The sequence below is a fragment of the Haliaeetus albicilla genome, chromosome 13, assembly GCF_947461875.1.
Source record: "Haliaeetus albicilla chromosome 13, bHalAlb1.1, whole genome shotgun sequence".
Classification (NCBI taxonomy): Eukaryota; Metazoa; Chordata; class Aves; order Accipitriformes; family Accipitridae; genus Haliaeetus; species Haliaeetus albicilla.
The window spans coordinates 24,856,767-24,867,627 of record NC_091495.1 but is presented as its reverse complement, the minus strand read 5'-3'; the positions used below and the strand labels follow the sequence as shown (position 1 = coordinate 24,867,627).

At 42.1% G+C, this 10,861-nt stretch overlaps 1 long non-coding RNA gene across 1 annotated transcript; it reads left to right on the top strand.

Moving 5' to 3' along the window:
- The first annotated feature begins 4,008 nt into the window (after positions 1 to 4,008).
- On the top strand, positions 4,009 to 9,226 carry LOC138688624 (uncharacterized). Its single transcript, XR_011327516.1, has 2 exons — positions 4,009 to 4,415; positions 8,760 to 9,226. It is a non-coding gene; the product is annotated as an uncharacterized lncRNA (long non-coding RNA).
- Positions 9,227 to 10,861: the final 1,635 nt, after the last annotated feature.

The window sequence follows — 10,861 nt, the reverse complement described above, 5'->3', positions numbered from 1 at the left end:
ACTTTGTCTACTGCATATTTTTCATCTCAGTGTTCACTTGCTTTTCAAGAAAAATATGCATGTAAACTCATGTGTATTCAGAGAGGCTGCCTGAGGCACTTCAGTATTAACTTTTGCCCATACTAAAAATTAACCATTTAATCCCATTTTAGTGAGGTTTTCTGTCTTCCAGTCAGGATAGTGCAGCACTTCAGCTCTCGTTCCATGAACACCTATTCTCCTCAGCCTTCCCTCTCATGAAGGATGAAGCATTTTCTGAAAAGAAAATTCAACTAAAATGTCATCCCACACTTCACTAGATTTTTGTTAACTTGCTCGGGGATTTTTTTATAGAGAAGATATGATTTAACAGATTAAACACAATCTGGCTTAAAAATATCTGAATATTATTTCAGTATCTCCAGGTGTCAGCACCCTGGCCTTGTAATATCCTTTATGTTTGTTCCTTAGAAAGAATAGGCTTCAGAAAAATATATTCCCCAATAACCCATGTGATGAAGATTGAGACAAATCTTTCAGTGTACTGCAATTCTCACTCTCCTTAACTACATTTCAGCAAACTTACAGGTTTTCATGCAGGTTTTGTGATTTCACTATATTGAAGACTTAGTTTTATTTGGTCTTTCGCATCTCTGGTTATGTGTTTCACGTTTCCCATATCTCTGAATACACATCTTTTTGTCCTCTTTATTTCATTCAGTTGGGCAGAATTACCATTTTTTGAAGAATTCCTGTTCACTTAGGAAAAACCACTTGAGCCTTGCCACTGAATCTAGGGTGTTTTCTCTTACCATCCTGCTTTTTTTATATCTATCTCTGTTAAGAAATGCTTCCAGGTGGCCTTCACACTGGTTTCTAGTAATTTTCACATTTTAAAGTACCTTTATCTGTAGGGTCTTTTTTGGTCAGTTTTCTCATTACAAAAAATATTTCTTTCTAAAGCAAAGTGTTAGGGTGATAATTAATTTCTATTAACTTATTTCTTTGGAACATTCATCAGGGTTTTTTAATGGAAGTGTCTAAATTTAGGTTGAAAAATAAGTAATTTGATTTTTCTAAAGCACTGAGCTCTCTGGCACCAAATGGAACTGCTCAGTATTTTTAAATCATGATATTTGAAGGTAAAACTTTGCATACCTGTTATTTTCAAAGTTGTGAACCATGTCATTTCAGAGGAAGAAAGCAAACTTTACATGGCAATCCAAATGTCCAAAACAAGCAAATAACATCCAAGAAACTAGGCCTGCCACAACATTTTAGAAATGTTATAGAAAGCAGGTCTGGTCTGTACATGCTTTGGGGCCTACTCATAAGCAAAAACTTTATGAGCAGAAATGTGAGGACACTAACTAATTGCTACGGATAACAGATAAATCTGTTCCTCTGGAAATAATATTAATTACCAACATTTTTGCAGCGCTGCCATCAATATAACATACACAAAGCCCCTAGAAATGAATTAGTGACCTCAGCCTTTCTTTCCCATAGTTATGTACAGATTGACATGATTTCCTGAGAAGCACTTAACTTCAGTTAATGAAGCTATCACTCAGTAAAAGAGAAATGTTTGAACAAAGCTTCTAGTATTCATCAGGTAGGTGTAGCACAGTTATGAACCATGGGCTCTGACTGACACCCAGCAGTGACAAGTTTTCAGGATACAGAAATTCAGTTAAGGTTTAATTTGCAAAAAGTATCTGTATCCTTGTTTTGTTATTTTGCTGTTTTTCCAGAATCTCCCATAAACCGGGTGGTTGCAAGATGGAGCATTTGCAAAGTGATTGTATAGGTCATTATTCTGCCACATCAGATTAGTTAGTCTGGAGCTCTTCCTAGCTTTCTTCTTCAGCTTTATTTCAGTAGCTATGCCAAAGAATCATAAGAAATAAAAGAAACAGGTTCAAAGTAAAACAGATCTGTGTTTTGTATTTTATTATTTAAATAACCAAATTTAAAGAAAAACTTTTTTTTTTATTAGAATAAACATTTGGTTCAGTAGGAATCTCTGAACTCAGTTCTGAGGGGACTTCATGCTAGCTGTCACTTTTCCACAAATTCCACAAGCCAGTGGACTTCTTGACACTTAAACAAACTTCTAATTCTTCAAGAAATTCTAGAGCAAGTCAGAGAAAAATATCTTAAGAAGTTGCTTCAGTTGTTTCACATGATGTAATCCAAGTCATTCATCCAAAGTCCTTTCCCCTAATAAATCACTTGGTTAATTAGGGCTCCACCATGAGTCAACACAAAGGTGAGTGCTGTCATGCTTTGGTACTAAAGCTGTAGTTTCCCTCTGTTATTCCAACAGATTAGATAGTAATCTAATGTGAATTTTAGTTATTTCAAATATGGGAAAAAAGAATATGCACTTTAATTCAACAATAACATGTTAATGTTCATCATTATTATTACGAGTTTTGATGGCCTCCTTCGCTAAGAGGCTTTTACCTTCTTGATGCAATTAACTTCTGCTGCTAAAAAGATGAAATATGTGGTGAGATGTCATGTCTGAAAACTTTTACTATCTCCACATCAATTTATTTAATTTTTTTAAATATTAGGTCAAATGCCAGAAAGTGCTTCCTAACAAATCCATAAAAACCTTTCAGTTACATTTTGGTACCAATTACACAGACGGGAGCAAGTTCTTAGTGAGGGTAAATATCATGTCTTCATCTACTCCTAAATGATTTATTCCTTCTGATGATCTGCCCTGCTAAGTAACCATTTCTTCATTCCTTGGTTACTACCTGCAGTAGCAAATGGTGGCTACTGCAGTAGCAGTCCTCACTCACAACAGTGACTGAAGTGACAAATGGAATGAAGTGGATGGACTAACTCTGAAGATAACACAAAATGGAAATTCCTCCTAGATAAGTGCTTGAAGACACACTGTCGATAACTTCCTCCATCATTAAAAGAGCAGTGCACTCAGTGCCGGCAAATCTTTCGAGAAGAGATGTAAAGTTCTTCTCAAAAGAGCTCACCCAGGCCTTCTCTGGGCTCTTCACAGATGGACAGACAGACAGGCGTGTCACTTACTTCCTTGAGCCGCTTGAGCCTATTTATAATCCCATCTTCCTATGTGCCAAACCACAACAGGATCTGCACCTACACCCCAAGTCTATCTCCACCGTGGTCATAACTGGTAATAGCATCTTCTTGGAAAAGAAACCCAGATACCCAGCGGGCAACCTCCTAACGGAGGCTGTGGCAGGTTCCACAGCTGGCACGTCACACAGGTTTCTTTGCCCTGCTGTCCCTGATAGGTTTGCTGGTTTGTCAAATTTTTTTCAAGCTGGGAGTAGTAGACTTATATTTAATGTGAAGTAGAGAATCTCATCTTAATTCTACTAAGAATTTAGGAGATTTAGAAATTGGAAAGAAGAAATCTGGCATCAGAAGCCACCTGGCAATGACCAGTATTATAAGGTTGCCTCCCATTTGTCATTGTAAAAGTCAAATCCGCACCAGCTGTGAAGTTAAACAAGAACCGAAAGGAGGTGAGGGTAGAGGAGAAATAAAAATCTTTTCCGTGTTCTTTTTTAGTCTGTTGGCACCTCACGCGTGGCCAAATCATTGTCTTTTAGGTCAAACAGTCCCAGGTATACAAGTTGCCGAGCAACAGTGACACCACTATGAAGAGCAAGCTGCCCTGCCCAAATATAGTGAATACGCTCTAGAGGTTCTAACGGGTTTATATAAAGTTCTATCCATAAACTAAAAGGGTCTGTATTTATTCTTCACGAACATTGCAAGCGCGGGCTGTCCGTCGCTTTGTACCCTCTGTCCTCAGCCGCCTTACGGAAAGCGAAGGGCAAAACCGGGACACCCTAGAGCAAAAGAGTGGGGCGCAGGAGCGCCTGCGGCCAGCCCAGGCCCATTCTGCACCGCGCTGGTAGCCGGTGAGCCACACGGCGCGGCGGATGCCGACCCCGGGTGCTCCTTTGCCTTCCCTCCCGCTGCGCCGGGGCAGGCCTGGCTGCCGCCACGCCCAGGAGGCTGCCATCTTGGGACCCGCTCCCCTCGGCCGGGCCGGAGCCGCCGCCGGCTGTCGGCACTAGAGGGCACTCCGGCATCAGCGACCGGCGGCAGGGCGGCCCGGCTGCCGGCGGGACGGCGGCACCCCCGGGCCGGGCCGAGCACCCCTCCAGCACCCGTCGCCTGTTTCCCACCGGGAGGCCCTTGGCACGATGAAAGCAAGGCCGCCTCTACGCTCGGCCCGGTGAAGGGCGGGGGGGGCTGCTACTGGCGAGGACCTGACCAGCCGGTGCGGCAGCTTCGTCAGCGTGGAGACCTGGCGGTCGCCCTAGGTGAGAGGCCGAGGGCTGGAGGAAGCGGGGTGGCTCTTCCCAGAGGAACGCTCGGTGCAGCACCTCTCCGTCACCGCGCGGCCTTTCTTGCCTCGTGGGGTGGTAAGTATTAGTCTGGCTTCACCTCCAAAAGCCCGCTCTTAAAGAAGCTCAGTCTGTGACTACTCACACGTCTTGCAGAAAATGCCATGCCTTTGTGAACGAGCGTCTCCATCTCCTCCCCGGCGAGGCCGGGAGAACGGCAGTTTTCCAGAGGTCCGCTTTTCCGCAGGTGCTAATGAGAAAACGGTTTAAGTGTACAGCTACTGGGCTAAAACATGGAGGGGAGAGGGCTGCTGTACTAGGCTGTCGCTTTCCAGAAGGCAGAAGAAAACCCTCGCTGAGGTTCAAAGGCCGCCCGTGGCTGGAACGTGAGAGGAGCCCATTCCCAGTGAGCTCCACTGCCCTTTTTGTGATGGGAGGCTTAAACTGACCTTAAACCGTCTCCAGCTGTGCTTTAGGAAGTCTAGCCTTAAATAGTCTCAATGCTGTTGATTCTAAAATACTCCCTTCGTGACTAATTCATATTTTTCCTTGGTATTTAATCTAATTTGCTGCAGGCTAAGCCCTTTAGGTTTTGGCCTGTTGACAAATGAAAATGACTAGTCCCTGTACTCCATTCTCTCTGTGGATCTACAGATACTTATTATCTCTTCCCGGTCTTTTTTCTGTTTCTTCAATAACTCCTAGAGCATAAACACATCTGCTACTCCTCTCCTTCCTAGTTAAGGAGAAGCAGATTCCAGGTGTTCAGGGCTGGCTGAAGCAGATGCTATGGTTGAGTTTTAGGTAAATGCCGTGTTCCCTATACATCTACCTGGACCAAATCCTTTTGTGCCTAAATGCCTTTAATTACCACCTATAGGCTCTTACTGAAATACTTATCCCTGGGGTGTTTTCCTCCTTGCTCTTCTGGGTAATGTATCAGGATATCTTCTCCACTGCTCCTGCTGGCTTTAGTTTAACAGCTATTACATGCTTCATTAATATTCTAAGTAACGCATACTATACACCTCATGCTTGATAAGACCCTTTCAAATGGTAGTAGGTTTGAGCTTGATCCTGAACTATAATACTGCACAGGTCCTTTACAGAGAGCTTCTCAGTGCTACATATATAGGGAAATCTGCTCCACAAAAAACGGCATGCTATGGTCACCGAGTTTCTGGTGCGCAAGAAGCCAGTGCCTCTTTGTCATCCTGGAGGGAGGCTTGTATTCTTTCTTTTTGTTTAGAAAATACTCTGAAAATCCAGACTGCAAAAAAGATAGCTTACTGCCTTGTGCAGCAACTGGGATGGCAGTCCAAACTCCAGCCGAAGTTTTCATAGGCAGCCTTGGGCAGCTATTTTACCTACCCTGCATCTCACAAATTCACCTCTGTAAACTGGAGGTCATGTTCCGTTCCCACCTGGGAAATGCATTGATACCAGTGAGAGATTTGGATGCTACAAAAGGAGAGCTAGGCAAAACTAGTGTGCAGTCAAATTATAAAACTCCTAAAAGATAAACAAAATAAAAGTAAATCAGATTTTATATTCTTCAGCTTCCATTTACCTACCTCTAACACTAGAAATTCCTTGGACTTGCTACTATTCCCGCATGTTGTCTTCATAACTGAAGCCTTGATCTGGCCAGATCACTTAAACTTGAGCAAAGCTTCTTCCGTGAGCTGCCTCCCTGCAGTGGCTGGTTTAGGCACCCCTGAGACAAGCAAACGAGTTCCTTGGGACATGGATTTCTATGTGTTTCGGAGTACCATGCACTAAGCAACATATCATTAATGCAACAAAACTTTTAACCTGTTTTGGCTACATTTTGAAAGGAAATCATTTGGGGGCTAAAATGGAGCATGATAAATTTCATCTCAAAAGGCCAATTTTTGTAAAATAAACATTCTGCCTTATAGGAGGAGAAAAGGAGAAGCATACCCACCTACTGCCTCTCATTGCTGTCTGTGTCCTCTAAAGCAATGATCCATCCCACAAGCCAAATTCTTCCAATCTCGGTCACACAGGCATCACCTATGAAAAAGAGCCCACTGCTGGAACATAATTTTTGAATTAACAATGAAAAATTGTTAATTTAGGCATGCTATAGGGATAATATGTGAAGCCATCAGAGAAGAAGCAAATCGTGCAAGCTGAGATTAATTTCTAAGCCCTTGTCCCACAGAATTACTTAAACATGTGAATCCAAGATTTTTTCAGATAACTGTGGAGCATTTGGGCAATATAATGCAAGTTCAGAAAGTCTGGCCCTTTAAAAAATGATTGGACACAACTGTTCATGCCCTGCACAGTGTCAGTGAGCGTACACAGTGAATGTGAGGGCCTCCCCATGAATATGTGTATACAGTGAATGTACAGGCCTACCAGATAGAGTATCTAGCACTTGCAAAGTTGTGCTTGTGTACACCAAAGGGTATCACAGGGCTGGAAATCCCAGATAAAATAAGCAGCTCCTCAGAATCTTCCCAAATTTTCTATGTGAGAGAAGAAATAATATTCAGGAAAAAACACACATATATCAACCCTGTTATCAAATATTTTATTTTATTTTGATTTCTTCAGCCCCCTGAGCAGCAGCCACTGATGAATGTAAGTTACCACACTGAAATGGATGGAATTACTCGCATATTGGCAGATAAATAGGTGTCTGCAGGATTCTGTGCCTGCTTTCCGATTAAACATTAGTGCCAATGGCACAAGATGTAATTAGCATTATTGTAATAATGTCATCATCTTTTGTCTTTTTTTTTTTTTCCTGTCAGGAATTAGAAATAGGAAATACAATGTTGTCAGTCTGCATGAGAAGAGTGCTGGACCTGCAGAGTTTTACAGAACACTGCAAGCATCTTGCTAGTGCAAACAACAAGAGCAACTCACCATAAAATTAAGGGAACAAACACTATCCACTCAACAGCATAGAACACAATGTTGTTCTTTATTATATTATTTAAAAGGGGCAGATTTACTTGGTCATAAATTAATAATTCAGAAGGTGTAAGAAGGCACAGCCAATTAGCTGCAGTAATTTGCATTTTTATGCTCCTTCATTAGTTTTCTAAGGTTCTTCTCTTCTATTATAGCAATGCAAATGCCGCCTTCCAAAAGGTGAATAGCCAACCTGTGTTTTGTTTGCATGGTAATGAAGCCTCTTCAATTATTGAAAGACCAAACAATTTAATAATTTTTAAGACAAAGCTTTGTTGCTACAATATCTCTTCTTTATGTTGGTTGTCACGAAACATGCTTTTTAAATGTAATTTGTTTTAACCTGAAGCTGAGACTTTATCAGGTGGCTGATTTTCTGAGGTTTCTAAAATCATGTCTAACTTTAATCATGTGAGTGATCCCTTGAAGGGAGGTATTAAAATCCTTTCTTAACTTAGAGGCTGTCAAATAACTCCATGTATGATGGGTTTGTTTGCAGTGTAGGGTCCCTTTACCCTTGTGCAGGAATAAAGTGAGAAAGGTTTAATACACAAATTTGACTGTTAGGGGAACTTCCCTGTCTTATCAGGGAAGGCAGGGATGGTCCCCCATGCCCCAGATACCTGGTGGCACCTGCACCTTCAGAAGCTTCCTGCCACCTGCCCCAGGGATCTCCCTTTTGGTCATTACTATCTGTGGGCACAGTCTTGCTAGAGTTGACATCTTTAGCTTCTGAGAAATACTCCTGAGACCAGCCAGGTTAAAGCTAAAAGACTTCCTGCAGGCATAACTAAAACCTTGGTCACCAGAGTGCTGCGGGCCAGCTGTACTTGCTTTGTCTCTGCCTTCCCATGCAGGGCACCAGCAAATCCCACTGGCTTCTCGGGGAGCTGCTCCTAACCTGCAGCTGGCCTGACACGTACTTATTTTTCCATTTTTACTCTGGTATTTTCCTTTCCAAATGCTTTCCATGTGAGGCCATTTCATTTTATTTTTATAATTATTTTATTTTTAATACAGGCCCTCATTCCAGATGTAGATAGTACATACACACACTCAAGCATACGTACAAGCAAAGTAATGCTGAGGCTGCACCTTTATTTAAATGTCTCTGTGGCAGAGTGTAAACCAAGAGAACTCCACAGATATTTCAGAGGGCCAGTGGTGACTAATCTCAAGGGAAAAAAGTTAAAACCTAGAGAATCAAGCAAATATATGAGATGTTTTCTGAGGCAACCTCTGAAGGGACCTGGCTTTTCAGGTTGTCGTGGGTGCTACTGGATGATTGAAGAAGCCCTAGGAAACCTGCCCTTCTCTGTTCACCTTTGCAGGATGCTCGTCTTTTGGGATGTTTGGTCTTTCTAGGGGCAAGCTGGAGTGATGCCCCCTCCCAAGGGCCGCGGCACCACTCCCCAGCCCACCGAAATCCACTCCATGCTGTTCCCCACTCACCTCAGCTTTTTTTTCTTTTAGCAGAGCTGGAGTTCACAAACTGTACCAATCATCCTGGGATTTTTGTCAAGAAACAACGTACAAGAAGACACAGTTTCTGTCATTTCACTCATAGTGCAGATAGCATGCTTATAACAGACCAAATGACCGGCCATAAGAGCAGCAGGGTGTGTCGGTGTGTTTTAGAAGGTTTTCTTCTTTCTTTGTTAACTTCTTGGTGGAGACTGAGTGCAAAGGCCGAGCTCTGAATCACTCCAAGCAGGAAGGGGAGGGTGGCAGAGGAATGGATGGCTGAATCAGCTGTAAGAGCTATGACTCAATAGCAAGCAACATTATGCCAGCAGGTATAACAAGGTGAAAGAGGTGTCAGCAAGTGCAACGAGAAAGGAGAAACAAAATGGCTTGAGTTAGTATGTACTTTTAAGTAGAATTGACCAAAAATAAAAAAACCTTGAGCAAATAAAGGCATCTGAAAGCGTAAAGGAGAATATTTTCTAAAATCATAGTAGTGGCAGGAGGATCTATCTATGCCCTTACTCCAACCCCTCCGTTACCTCCTCCCCCTTGTCCCCAAGCCCAGCCCTAACACATCTCCTGCATGACCCCACGCAAGGGGGACAAGGGTGGCCTGCAGGCAGGCTGGGGCTATCCTTTGTATTCCCACAGCAGGACAGACCCTCCCGACTTCCAGAGTTAATCTCTAGAGCTGTAGTTCATTACTCTCTCCCCTTCCTACACGGACAGAAATGGGGGTTTCTGAACATGCTGCTTTGGAGACAGAAAACCAGCTTTTGTAACCTAGGTGAATTTCTGTTCTTTATGTCAATCAGAAAAATCAATCTTTTATTATGTAGTGAAGAATTAGAACATTTCATAGCTCATATGCCTGATATTCAGCTTATAAATTAAAATTATTTGCAAAGCACATTTTTTAAGAATGCAATTAAGTCCTTGTTGCAGATCATCTCAACAGAATAACATGCCCATTTCACATTTTTGACTGAAAGATATTAATATTAGAAGGGATCTGTTGATTATCTAATGTGACTGCTTTCATTACGCATCTACAGGACTCCCCTAAATTAATTTCTGTATCAATATCAATAGTGCAGCTAAGCCAGATCGGAAACTGATCATGGTTTCAAATTTTCTGTACAGAGAAAGTCCACTGTAGCCTTCAGTAAGTTTTTTCCAGTGGTCAGTTCCCTTCTCTGTGGTAAGTTACTTCAAGCCTAAATGTCTCTAATTCCAGGCAATGGATTTTTCTAATCTTTGCCAGAGAAATTAAAGATGCCTTTGTATCATTTTTCTGTTCTTTAGTAAGTCAAACAGTTTGAACTGTAGTCCTTCATTTTCAGCATATTTTCCAGTCCTTTAAGCTTATCCAGAGTTCCTGTCAGCCCCCCTTTTTTTAAAGAAAACAAAATAAATAATAATATCTAGAAAAAACAAAATAAAAAAGACCAAAATCCTTTAGCACAGGGTACCACAGGCAGTGATGAAACACGGTGGTGCCAGGCTGCTGGACCCTAGCACAGGCCCGTGGGGGGAGCTGTGCGGTGCCCCACTTTCTCCTCTATCAGATGCACAAAGCCCCAAGCCAGACCTTGCCGAGGAGCTACGGCCTGTGTAGCACCTTCCCTTTTCCTTCACAGTAAATCTTCGCCTGAGTAATGCAAGCTCCCTGCTTTTATTCATATTCTCCTGATTACAGTCCAATGATCATTTTAGCACTTTGGCCATGGTGCACTGCGGGAGCTTCATGTGTATCTGATTATTCATCATAACATCAAATCCTTTTCAGTCCCTATTTCCCAGCATGGAGCCTTTTCCATCCTACAAACGTGGCTTACACTGTTCCTCACTGCACGGGCTTCCAAAAATCACCTTGTTCCATTTTGTAAAGAAATTCAGATTGCTCTCTGTCACTCACCAGCCTTATTTATCATTTAGTTCTCCACCAGTTTTAGTGGTGTAAGAAAACTTCATCAACAAATTGTTATGGTTTATTGTCTCATTAATAAAGATAATGTAGCGAGGGGAAAACCTCACAAAGAACAAAACCTTGGCATGATGGTTCCTTATTTACATTTATAAGACCTATTAATTTTTAATTAAATTCA